General features: G+C 42.2%; 1 protein-coding gene across 2 annotated transcripts in view; it reads right to left on the bottom strand.

Annotated features, from left to right (window-relative positions):
- The window catches only part of hs3st1l1 (heparan sulfate (glucosamine) 3-O-sulfotransferase 1-like1), a 37,347-nt gene extending 33,155 nt beyond the window's left edge, over positions 1-4,192 (bottom strand). Inside the window, exons 1-2 of one of the 2 annotated variants that reach the window (XM_061789932.1) lie at positions 3,957-4,192; positions 2,481-2,583 (exon numbers count right to left, since the gene is read on the bottom strand). The gene's annotated coding sequence lies outside the window, so the exon portion shown is untranslated. The remainder of the gene's footprint in view (positions 1-2,480; positions 2,584-3,956) is intronic. The other variant, XM_061789934.1, reaches the window with a different exon arrangement.
- Positions 4,193-12,316: the final 8,124 nt, after the last annotated feature.

Here is a 12,316-nt window from a genome sequence, read left to right as displayed (position 1 = left end):
ATCAAATCTCACACTCAAAATAGACATCAAAACAAAGGTCCCGCTGTTTTCTCGATATATTTTTTTCTACTCAACCTTTAGTCAAAGCCTTGAAATTGAATGATACAAACTGTTGAGCAAAAAGGCCCTTTGTTGTTCTTTCATGATAAATATTTTTTTTCTTCTTGATGAATAAACCAACACACCCCAGACATTCACACGCAGAGAAAAGAGCTCAAGAATTAATTAGCATTTTAAACAAATGCCTGTATGCCTCAGCTAATAGTGTTCATTCCTTAATTGAACAAACAAAGCTTCATCAAATATTAATTCCACTTCCTTGTTACTTTCAATTGCGCTTGATTAGAAAAACATTGAGGGGGGATAATTTTGTTTTTGTTTTGTTTTATTCTTTCCTTTGCTCAGCCCAATTTTTGGGTGAAGTGGAGCCAATTGGATGAAGTCCAGAACATAAACAGAAAATCACTCACGGGAAACAGATTTCCCCGTCACCTCCTCCTCCTTTCTCTAGCCTTGCCACATAAAGCTCTCCTCACATTATGAAGTTTAACATCTCCTTATCCAAGATCTTAATCCAGACATCCATCAGGACCGCTGCCATTTTTACAAACTCAATGCTCATTAACATTTAGGCCAGGTTTCCACCAAGTGGCACAGATGAGCTCATGATTTGGAAAGAAAAAGCCTGATCTGGCTTCAGTTTTTACTGCGGGGTGTGTAGGTGGGATGGGGATAGCTGTATGAGGAATATAAATAGTAGGACATCATACTGTACCAGAGTGACAGTGTAACAGTAAAGCAATGGAGACATTGATTATTCTGTGTTCTTGCTTCTTGTTATGTGGCATCGAAGAATTTTGTTTGAGAAAAGGTACCTTTGTGACTACGATGTGTCTAGTTTCACCCTTTGGTCCTGTGCCACTGCAGTCGATACCCCATTAACAGGTGCCCAAAAGTGTTGATGGTACAGTTTATCCTGGTAAACCTCATGACAGTAATTTGTTATGACATGCAAATGGCTGTACTTCTTGGTTCACACTTTTGGTTCTCGGACAGTGAAAAAAAACAAAGTATCTGTCTCATTTTAGCTTCTAATAAACAGATGCTCCATTCAAGAGAATCATTCGTGTATGAAAATAAAAAGAGTGATTGGGTTTAATCTTGACCTTCTGCCCTTACTCATTAGCCCCTGTCAGATTATTTAAAGTTCCCATGAACCACCGCATTTAGTCAATGATCGGTTTTACAATGAGGAATAAACAGCACCTCTGGAAGAATATAATAGTGTTCATTTAATTCACATTCATTCCAGTACAGTGAAACACCCGCTACTTGTACCATTCGGACGACTCAAAAGGAGGGTTGGGCATGGAGAATTGGAACCGGGACTAACATTCCGGTTCTCCCGGAATACTTCAAATTAAAAGATTTCGGTTCCCAGTTTCGATGCCGACAGTCCGCCGACCCCGAAGAAGAAAGTGGCAAAAACCAACGAAGAAGTTGCAAAAACCAATGAAGAAGAACACACACCAAGATCTGCTTGTGCCCAACAGTGGCGGTGGCAAAAAAAGTGTCTTAAATATGTTAAAATAAATGACCAGTCACCTCAGTGTAACATGGAATAAGATTATAGGTCAGAGGACAAAGATGTTGAAAAATTTATTGATAACTATAGAACCCCTTTACACACCACATCTGCCATTTCAAAGTGATTAGTTAAATCGATAAATATGATTCAGAAGGGGCCTTCTGCTTTTTGTATCCAGCGCCTTCCGGTCTTCGGCTCTATCTTGTCTGTGACGTAACCTGAGCCAAACAGCCTGTTTATTCGGCGTTGTGTGCTATTGTTCAATCCTGTTGTTCCCGTCCTTGTATATTTGTCGTATGATTTAGCGATTTCACCATGGTTTATTGTGTGGCATTTGGTCATACAAATTGTTTCAGGGAGTGGCAAGAGCTTCTTTGGCTTTCCAAGTGAAAAAGTAATATGTGACCAGTGGATAAGGAAAGTCAATTGAAAGGGGAAGAAACATGGTCAGGTATGGTTGCCTAGCAAGCACTCCAAACTCTGTGCTGATCACTTCAAACCGGCGTGTTTTGCGAAAGACTTCGCAGAAAGTATTGGATGCACAGGTGTGGTTAGGCAGAGGCTGAAACCAGACAAGAGGTGAGGATTTGCTTGTATACAACTACGACTCTATTATGGTTATTATGCACTGGGGAGTAGGATAAAATGGCTGTACTTTTGCCTATATGACAAGCCAACAGACACGGCAAAGACTTTCTGTGCGGCGGGGTTATAAAGCTACTCAAGCAAGGGGCACACAATATATCGGAATACTGCATCCTATGTAAAAGCTTGTGCCACTGAAACATATATGAATATATTGTATAATATGTATAGTCATGCTAAAAAATATTGGCAGCCCTGGGGTTCCATTATTTCCATGACTGTATAAAGAGACATGCTTTTGACATACCGTCACATGAACCCAGTGGCCACTCTCTTCTTCTGTTGTACAGCTGCTACTTGGCTGCTCATCGTCGTCACTGTCAGGTTCCGACCTCCTGATTGGCTCAAACCTGCACGGTTTGACGATGCCAAGTTCAGTTGGGTGCTTCTGTATGCCAAGTTCCCGGGGAAGTGCTCAATACATGTAATAAAAACCCAACTTTTCGCTGAACTATAGTTTACATAAAATCTAAACAATGCAAATATGAATTTTAACAGAACCCGTAACATCTTTATCCTCTGACCTTTATATCATGCTAAGGCGGCTTTCACGATGTGTAGAAGTCTGACGTGCACCCTCCCGCTCCGAGTCTCAGCCTACACCACACTGATCTTCAGTGAAGTCAATTGGGTGTGTGAAACAATTCCCATGGGAATGATTGTTTTGAACTCAGAACAAAGGTCAATCAACATCCCAGATCAGATTTAGTTTTACCTTAGAGGTTTGGCTATATACTGTATGCTCCATTTGCTTGACTGTATTTGCTCCATTAAAATTGATTTTAAGATTTAGGCCAGTCTATGTCCAATGGAAAGTCATATTCACTCTCCTGATGGGCAGTCTGCAGCCCAGTTATTGCCAGAAGATTCACAACATATGTGCCAGCTTCAGGAGCTTAAATACAACAGGCAATTGGCCTTAGACCACACATAAATTGAAAATGAAATGATGCCATATTTAACATGGGATATAGGTGCTTTTTATAAAGCTCACAGTATTTCACTGTAATTTCATCAGAGGATCAGCGCCAGTCAGACAATAGCTTTTCGCCCTTGACAAATTCCTCATATTCCAGAGGCACCTGCTCCCGTCAGTTAACACCCACATGCTTGTAATCAAAGGTGAATTACACAGCTTGAGGCAATTGGACTATCATGACATTAAAAAGTGGCTGTTGCAATTGCAAAAGTTGGATCTAACACCTGGAACATCAAGCTTAGTATGTCAAGTACAATGTAATTTACATCATCAAAATTACAATGAGGTAGACAAAAACGCCCAATTTCTGTGTGCAATTGTGGTTCTTGACCCACCCAGCACAACTCAACTGTGCAAAAACATTTAAATTGCTTGTGTAAAGTTGTTCTTATATGACTGCGTGCACTTTATCCACTGTGAATCTTATCCAGGTATTTAATTGGTTGCGACATTTTAATTAGGAGACTAACAGAAAACAATACTTGATCACTTTGGGATTTATTTCTATACCGAGAGGAAAGGAAACTCAATGATGGGTCTTTTTTTTTTTTTTTTTTTGTGTAATTTAAGAAATGGCTCGCTTCAAGGCGATTCTGAATTGTCCCAATACAGTAGTTGAGAAATGACTCACCTGTGAATATCGTTAATCAACAATTTAAATCCACGGGTGTCATTAAACTCGCGCGAGCGAGACACAACCGCACACAAAGACAAGAGAGGAAAGGCGTGGGAAAAAGTGGTTACCTCGGTGAAGATGTCAGCGCGTCTCTTGGCGTGTTTTGCTTTCGGCAGCTACTGATGGTGACGATGGGGATGAAGATCATGCCGAAACATGGAACGCACTTTTGCTCACAGCCGGTCCACATAAACGATCAGCAAATTAAATCGTCCGCTCTCTTATCACATCTCTGTTTGGTAGACAGGTGCAGAAGAGAAAAGGAGTCCAATTTTACCACTCCCCCTCCTGACGAGCGTGTACACAGACACGCGTGGAACTAGAGAGGGAGAGGGGGAGAGGAGAGAGAGAGAGAGAGAGAGAGAGGTGGAGAGAGAGAGAGAGAGAGAGAGGGAGAGCGGTGGCAGACTGGTGGGAGGGTGGGAGGAGCTGAGTACTGTTGGGTGATCAGGTCAAGGTGCTCTCTTCACTTATTATCCTTTTTCTATATTGCTTGTTCTCATAAGGCTCCTGGGTGTGTTGCACCCTAACACACACCATTGAACTACTACTGCTATTTTTTTTCCTGTTTAGAATACAAGTAGTAAATAATATAGAATAATATCATCCATCCATCCATCCATTTTCTGAGCCGCTTCTCCTCACTAGGGTCGCGGGAGTGCTGGAGCCTATCCCAGCTGTCATCGGGCAGGAGGCGGGGTACACCCTGAACTGGTTGCCAGCCAATCGCAGTAGAATAATATCAAGCATTGACTATATCATTTCGGTTAAAGAGCTGTTACATACTGGAGGATTGCAAAACAAATTTTAAAAAAAAGATTTTAGCAATGACCAATGTTGTTTCTTTAAGGTGTGGTGGTCTAATACACTGTATAACTAAATGGAATAAAACATGAATACAAATAGGAAATGGGGGGCTGACAATCATGAGGTTTGGGTTCAAAAGTTTTTTCATCAGGTACTCCGGATGTGTTCCAACTATCCCACTCCTCAGCCTCCCTTGTAAGATCTATTGAGGGGTTCTGGAGAGGAGAGCCCATCATGAAGGCGAATCTCAAATTCAGGAGGAACAGTGTGGTATTCGTTCTGGACATTGAACAGTGGACCAGTTATAGGGGGTCTTGGAGGTGGCATAGGAGTTCAGTCTACATGTGCTTTGTGAATTTGGGGAGTCCTGGGGGACGGGGGTGCTCGGGGTGTATGGTGTACAGGACCCTTAATACAGGCTATTCAGTCCCTGTACAACCGGTGTCAGAGTCTGGTCTGCATTGCCAGCAGTAAGCCAGATTGATTTGCAGTGAGGGTTGGACTCCACCAAGGCTGTCACTGATTCTGTTCATAACCTATATGGTATATTGAACAGTAAATTGTGTGGTGTATGGCTCTACCAAGATATATATATATATATATATATATATATATTTAAAAAAATAATAAAAAATAAAATAAAAAACATGCAATGCAGCAATGTAATACTGGCAACAATAAAAAACAATTTCAAGGCTATCCTACTTCTAATAGAGTCAGACCAATATATAGTAAGTTCTAATGCAATTGGAACATGACAAACAATAGAGCAAGCATACTTCTCATGGAGACTCTGGGAACAGGCTTTGGGAAGAGGAAAAGTGTACATGCACGATGTCTGAAGGGTTGCCCGAAAAATAATACCTTGGAGTAGCTCATGAAGGGTCAGTGTGTGTCTATTAACCCCATCAAAAACACTCATGACTTCCTGTCTCAAAATGTTGCATTAGTTCTATGGCTTAGAAACATAAAAGAGAAAACCAAACAGAGGGCACGTGAAGGGTGCATTTATTTTTCAGCAGCCCAGTCGGACAGAGAGAGGAAGTCAGGGATCAAGTCTGATTGCTTAAAAATGTACGGTGCTTGTAGGGCGGGCTTAAGGTTGGCAACTAAATTTACTCTACTATATCTTCATGATCTGGCATTGGGTAGTAAGAGTCACTCAATAACTAAAAACAAAAACAGTAAGTTTGTATGTACTGTATGTGCAGTGGCGTGCAAAGGAGGGGTGGGGGCGCTATTTTCCCATCAGCACCCCCACTAAAGCATATTGGCCCCGGGCAGCAACACACCTTTGCATGCCACTGTGTATGTGTGCAATCACTTAGGACCAGGCACCTGCTTGACACGTGCAGTCAAAAGTTAACTGCATGCTCCAAATTAACTTTTCCTGCTGACTCAGAGTCTTTGATAAAGAGACAAATTAGGAACGGATGTATTAAATACACTTACCGGTCCATTTTAAATTAAAATGAAGACGTCATTAGAGAGAATGATACATTTAGAGGCAATGCCAACACCTTTTTTTGTTAATTGCATATATATTTCAATATCCTAATAAACCATTAAAGTGTATTCACATAACACCAATGGTCGTCACAACTGATCGCCTACATGGTGAAATCTAGTTGACACAATAGACAGTGTTCCGCCTTGTCCCACGCAAGCCTGAAAATTGAAAGAAGAAACACTCCTGATGATGAAATTTTCATTAAGCAGATAGAGCTAAGAATAGTTTCCCAATCCCTGGGCATCTTGCATCAGCTTGTACAGATAGTTCAGTCCACACAGAGGTCTGATGTCTTGTTAACTAAGGGAACGTAATATGTTTGTAGGGGATCCTCCCTAAGGTACAGTATGCATGCACCATAAGTCACATGCTGCTTCAAGAATCAGTGACTCTTCTTTATCGCAGCATGTCATCGTCCTTTATCTGTCAATACAATGTTGTCTCTCTGTGAGTGTTACCAAAGGCTGGGAGACAAGAAACACCACATGGGAATTCAGCAGCTCTATCTTGTGTTAACTGTTGTAGGGACATTTGTTCAAAGACTGGGCGGAAATTATAATTCCTGCTTGTCAAATCTGAATAGTATTATCCGCAACCCAAACTTGAACCCAGATTTCTTGGGAGGTGTTCTTTGACCATTTCAATTCTAATACTATTCGTCATAGAACTGAAACCTTGATCTGGATTTGACCTGAGGTCGAGTGTGTTCAAAAACATACACACTGACCATGACAGCAAAGAACCAGTTTTTGTGGCACGTTAGCCAGATACAGAATACAGAATCAGTTAGCTGTCAAAATGAATGTGTATGTGACACATTCATTTTGACAGCTAACTGATTCTGTATCCCCTTTCCTTAGTAAGGAGAAAACCCATCCAGGCACGGGGAGAACATGCAAACTCCACACATGTGAGGCCGGATTTGAACCCGGGTCCTCAGAACTGTGAGGCAGACGGGCTACCATTTCCACAATAAAAAAATAACAAACACAAAAAAAAACCTCAAGAGTAGTAATCCCAGCCTAGATTTCAACCCAAAATCCTTGTAGGTTTACCACAATAACAAAGAGCCACTCTATCACACAGTTGCTACTTGCTGTGCTGTTATTTCCTCATGTGTTTGTTTATTTGTCAAATATTTACAGTGTTTCACTGACATTAACAATTACTCTATTAGCCAAAATTAATTCAGAAGGGCCTAATAATATGAAATAAATGACATTCGGAGTTGCATTAATATTTTAATGTGAGGAGGAGGAACAGACTGGTCCTGAGCTACAGAAAGTAGAGCTTATGAATTTGATGGTTCCTCCTCCCTAATAAATATTCACAATCATTACTTGTCACGTTAGCTACCGCTCAGAAAACAATTCTATTAAACTGGAAAAACAAACACGCTATTAACATCAATCAGTGGCTAAATCTCATCATAGAATATACTGCGCTAGAAAAAATATCAGCAGAACGAAAAAATCAATTACACATATACGTAGATAGCTGGTCACCTTTCCTCAACATGCTAAATCTAGACTCTTGATTCCATTGCCTGAGTAGGGTGCCATCTGACATTTGACAATAGCAAGACTATTTTCATAAGTGTGAAAGTAAACAATGGAATTCTGTATTCTTTGTTGAGGTTGTTGTTGTTTTATTATTGTTCTATTTATTTCTTTTTCTTTTTTATTTTATTTTCACACATTTGAGATTGGTTTGCATGGTGAGAGGACACATGCATGGTGTGATCTTCTCCTCTTGTCCCTGTGTTTGCTGTTCCAGAGTCTGTGGGGGCGGGGCTTTTTTCACTCCTTCCTAATCTTGGGGGTGGGGGGGAACCACTGGGGCGACGTCCTGGGGAGTATTGGTGGTGTGATTGTGACTCGCCCATGTTCCGTGGGTGCTGGAGAGGTGCCAGCTGGCGCCCGCCTGGGTCCCCCGCTCTGGCTGCTGGTGGGGGCGGTGCTTCCTCCTCTTCTCTCCATTCCTTGCATCCCGCTGCAGTCGCCTCTTCCTCTTCCCGTAGTGTAGCCGGGCGGTCCCGCTGTGTGGGGTGGCCCTCTTTGTCGGTGGTTTTCCGGCCACTCACTGTATATATTTTTCTCACTAATCACATCTGGGCACATATACATATCAAAGGGGTTCGGGGGACTGGTATGGGATCGGGAGGGTGAGGGTGTCAGACCGGGTAGGGCCAATGACTGCCAGTCGTGGACCTGGCAGTCATAGTGACAGGGGGGGAGGTGGGTTCTCACTTAGTTGCATGGTGGTGCTCCTGAGGCCGGGCCTCCCTGGCTGGATGACTGCTTGGTGTTGGGGCTGACCTCTCATGGCCCGCGGCTGATCCTTGTTCCCATCCTTGTCGGATGCCCCTATTTGCCCTCCTTTCCAACAAACAAGGGACACTGTCCCACCCTCGGGCTGGGCGGGGACTGGCTGCATCGTGGGCCCTGCGGGTTGGGGGGCGTGTGGCTCTCCTGGGGGTGGAGTAGGGGGTGGGGTGGCAGGGCGTGTGGGGTGGGGTGGTTGGCTGGGGCGGTGGCATTGGGTCCCACTGCTGCTGCCCCCACTCGGTGGCCAGTTGTCGGGGCGCCTTGGTGGGGCCGGCGGACCGCCCTGGGTCCCACGGTGTGGGACGTGTCCCGTCCACCAGGCTGCTCTCGGGTGGACCCCTGGGCCCGATCCTGCCCCTCGATTGATTGGGTCGGGTCCTCAGCCTCCGCGGTGCGGCCACAGCAATTACAGGAAACTTCTGTCAGTCTTTGTGCATGTAAAACGGTGTCAATTCACTTGCATGTATCCACAGGCACACACATCTGGGACTCTTTCACTGGGTGTGGGGTCACGCACTTACTGCGACAAATAACTCATGAATATGCAAATCACTTGTATATCCCCTCACTTATACTCTCGTCGTGTAGACTTTTATAATTTACATGAATTAATCCCACCACACTTCAGTTGTACAGCCGGGTTCACGACCCTTGTTCTGCATGCTTCTTCTCCTGTCCTTGTCCTGTTCTATCTTGTCCTGTCCTTCCCTCACAGGGTGTAGTACTGCAGCCCCATGCAACACTCATATTAAATGTTTCATTTGTATAGATAATGTAATGATTTACTTCTCTCATCCTGTTTACAATTCGTGCTTCGTCTTTTGTCTTTGTTTCTCTCTCCTCTCGAGAAACTTTGTTCCGTTCGACTGACCGACTCTGATTCTCAATAAACCTCAATTATAATATTAAGAAACCACAGTGGAAGCTTAAAAAGTCCACTGTGACACAGTAAAACTGTTTCGGCATAAAAGGGATACAGATTTTCCATTCTGCTTGACCTAACATCTGAACAGGACGAAAAAAAATAAAAATAAAAATGAATTTGATGGTTCTGATGGGATTTGATACTTGGCCTCTGCCCTCCTCTACATTATAGCCTGAATTTTTGTTTTTCTCTTCAACACTCTGGCATGAATTATTTGAAACGTTTCAATTGCATACAACGTTATCATAACCATCTTAGTTCATTTCACAAAAGCAAAATATGAGCCATATATCAATATCATTTACATATGTATGAGTTTGGAGATTGACACATGTAAGACCCCTGTTTCCTTGGCCTAGAGACTAGTTGGCGACCTAATGGTGACTCGAGTCGCCGCTGGTTGCAAAAACTGTCTCCTGGAGTCTCCTGGAGAGTAGCCGAAGAGTTGCAGTGAAATAAAACGTTAGATTTCATGGAGACTTTTGGAGACTCCTCCACAATAGAGAAAAAGCTTAACATAGTTTAATGTCACAAGACTGCAATCGTTACCCAAATTTATGTGGATATCCCTACTTATGCCCACTTAAACCTCTGAAAATATCAGAACTAGCTGGGAGCTGTAGATGGGATTTTATGGACATAGAGTGTTTTCATCTCCATATGCTCCACATGTATTGAATTCCTTCTGATTCCAGCAGTAGTCTAATTAATAGACTATAATGGGAAAACATGAACTAAAATATCTTCAGCAACACCAAATGCAACAACAGCCTTATAGTTTGTTAATATTTCGGTTTTGACATGTCTACACTAAACACCTACCACACAATAATTTTTAGTGTTTACACAAAAAAACAAAAACAATAACTGCTTTCTTCCTCAAAAAACTCACTTTGAGACCATTTTCAAAATGTGTTTTTGGCCCCAAAATCCAGTTTTTGTGTAAACGAATGTCCAATATTAACTATATTTAGTGGAAGGAATGCTTGACTGTACCATTCGAATGAGCTCCTGTCCTATAACAGACTTTAATTAAAAACTCATGAACTGACAACTCCATTTTAACTTTATGAATCCTTTCAACACACTGATTTTACTTTTATAATGGTGAGGAGAATGTGATAAAACACCAAAAGCACTTATTGTGATTGTTCGCTGCTACTTGCTGGTGAAACGTGTGAGCAGCGATGCATAAAGAGGGGTTTTGTTGAAGAGGCATCGGATCACTTCCTTGAATGCTGATGAAATACGGCATACAGATGAAGATGCGACCACTCAATCTACTGTTCATTGACCCTTTACGGATGGCGCAAATTGTAGATTGCTCTGATTATCCAATGAACAAAGTCCAATCATGGAGTTTGACCTTTGACGCATGAGGTCTGCTGGATAAGGTCACATGGAAGTACTGTAGTATCAAAATACAAAGTACATCAGGACGCATGTCCATCAAACTGCAAACAAAATTAGAATATACAGTGTGCCAATCAATATGCCCTTCTATTGACTGGCAACTAGTCCAAGGTGTTGTCCGCCTTTCACTCACAGTCAGCTGGAATAGGTTTCAGTTCCCCATGACCTGTACAGGACTAGTAGGACAGAAAAAGGATATATGTATGTGAAATAAACAAAATAGATGTTATACTCATAAGCTTTAAAACTCCAGAATGAGCCTCAAATTACAGCACGACTGCACTTGCCTGCACTGAGAAACATGTTTTGTTGAACATTTTTTTTTTCTTCAAGCAGCCTTTTCTCTGCATACTGTATGTCTAGCTGACTAATTTGGAGCAGATCAAGTGGCAAAGTTATCATTTTGCTTTTGTTCACACATTCACAGGTGACAATGTACCACCTGTTGCCTGTGTGAAGCATGTGCTGAGAATATGCTGGCTGTCCTTAACAGGCAAGTCTGTCTGGCATGTGAAAATTGAGTTTTTTCTATGTAGGAGTATCTCACCTTATTGCAGTGTGAAATGTGCTCTGGCTGCAGAAGTTCATTATCCTCCTCTTTTTCTCCTGCTGGATGAGAAAGCAAACTACCGCGCAGGTTTCAAATCCTATTCAGAAGTTTAAACGATGGATAGATGGCTGTGTCATCAGATGACCTCAGTTCAACCAGCTATTTCTCACCAATGAAACTTCTTGTCACATACAAAACACATTGTGATTGACAGCAAACTTATTATTTTGTAATAATGTAACAGTTTCCCCTGATTTAAATTTTGAAATGTACCCTATAAAATTATTTCTGCCAAAGGATAGATTTATGATATTGATATTTCCTGACAACAAGATGTCGTTAATCTCCCTTAATGAGTTTACATCACAACTCTGTACTTTTTCCATCAACATCCTCAAGATTCTGTGATGGATGTGGTACTCTTTCTAGGCATGAAACCATACTGTTGCTCGCAAATACTCACTTCTGTCCTGAGTCTCCCCTCCACTACTCTTTCCCATAATTGTGTGTCTCATCAATTTTATTCCTTGATAGTTCCCACAGCTCTGCGCATCACCCTTGTTCTTAAAAATGGGCACCAGCACACCTTTCCTCCATTTCTCAGGCATTTTCTCACCCGCTAGAATTCTGTTGAACAAGCTGGTCAAAAACTCCACAGCCGCCTCTCCTAGATGCTTCCATACCTCCACAGGAATGTCATCATGGCCAACTGCCTTTCCATTTTTCATCCTCTTTTATGCCTTTCTAACTTCCCCCTTACTAATCATGCCACTTCCTGGTCCACCACACTTGCCTCTTCTACTCATCCTTCTCTCTCATTTTCCTCATTCACCAACCCCTCAAAGTATTCTTTCCATCTGTCCAGAACACTCCTGGCACCAGTCAACACATTTTCA

The sequence above is a fragment of the Phyllopteryx taeniolatus genome, chromosome 11, assembly GCF_024500385.1.
Source record: "Phyllopteryx taeniolatus isolate TA_2022b chromosome 11, UOR_Ptae_1.2, whole genome shotgun sequence".
Classification (NCBI taxonomy): Eukaryota; Metazoa; Chordata; class Actinopteri; order Syngnathiformes; family Syngnathidae; genus Phyllopteryx; species Phyllopteryx taeniolatus.
This window is presented reverse-complemented; position numbering and strand designations above follow the sequence as displayed.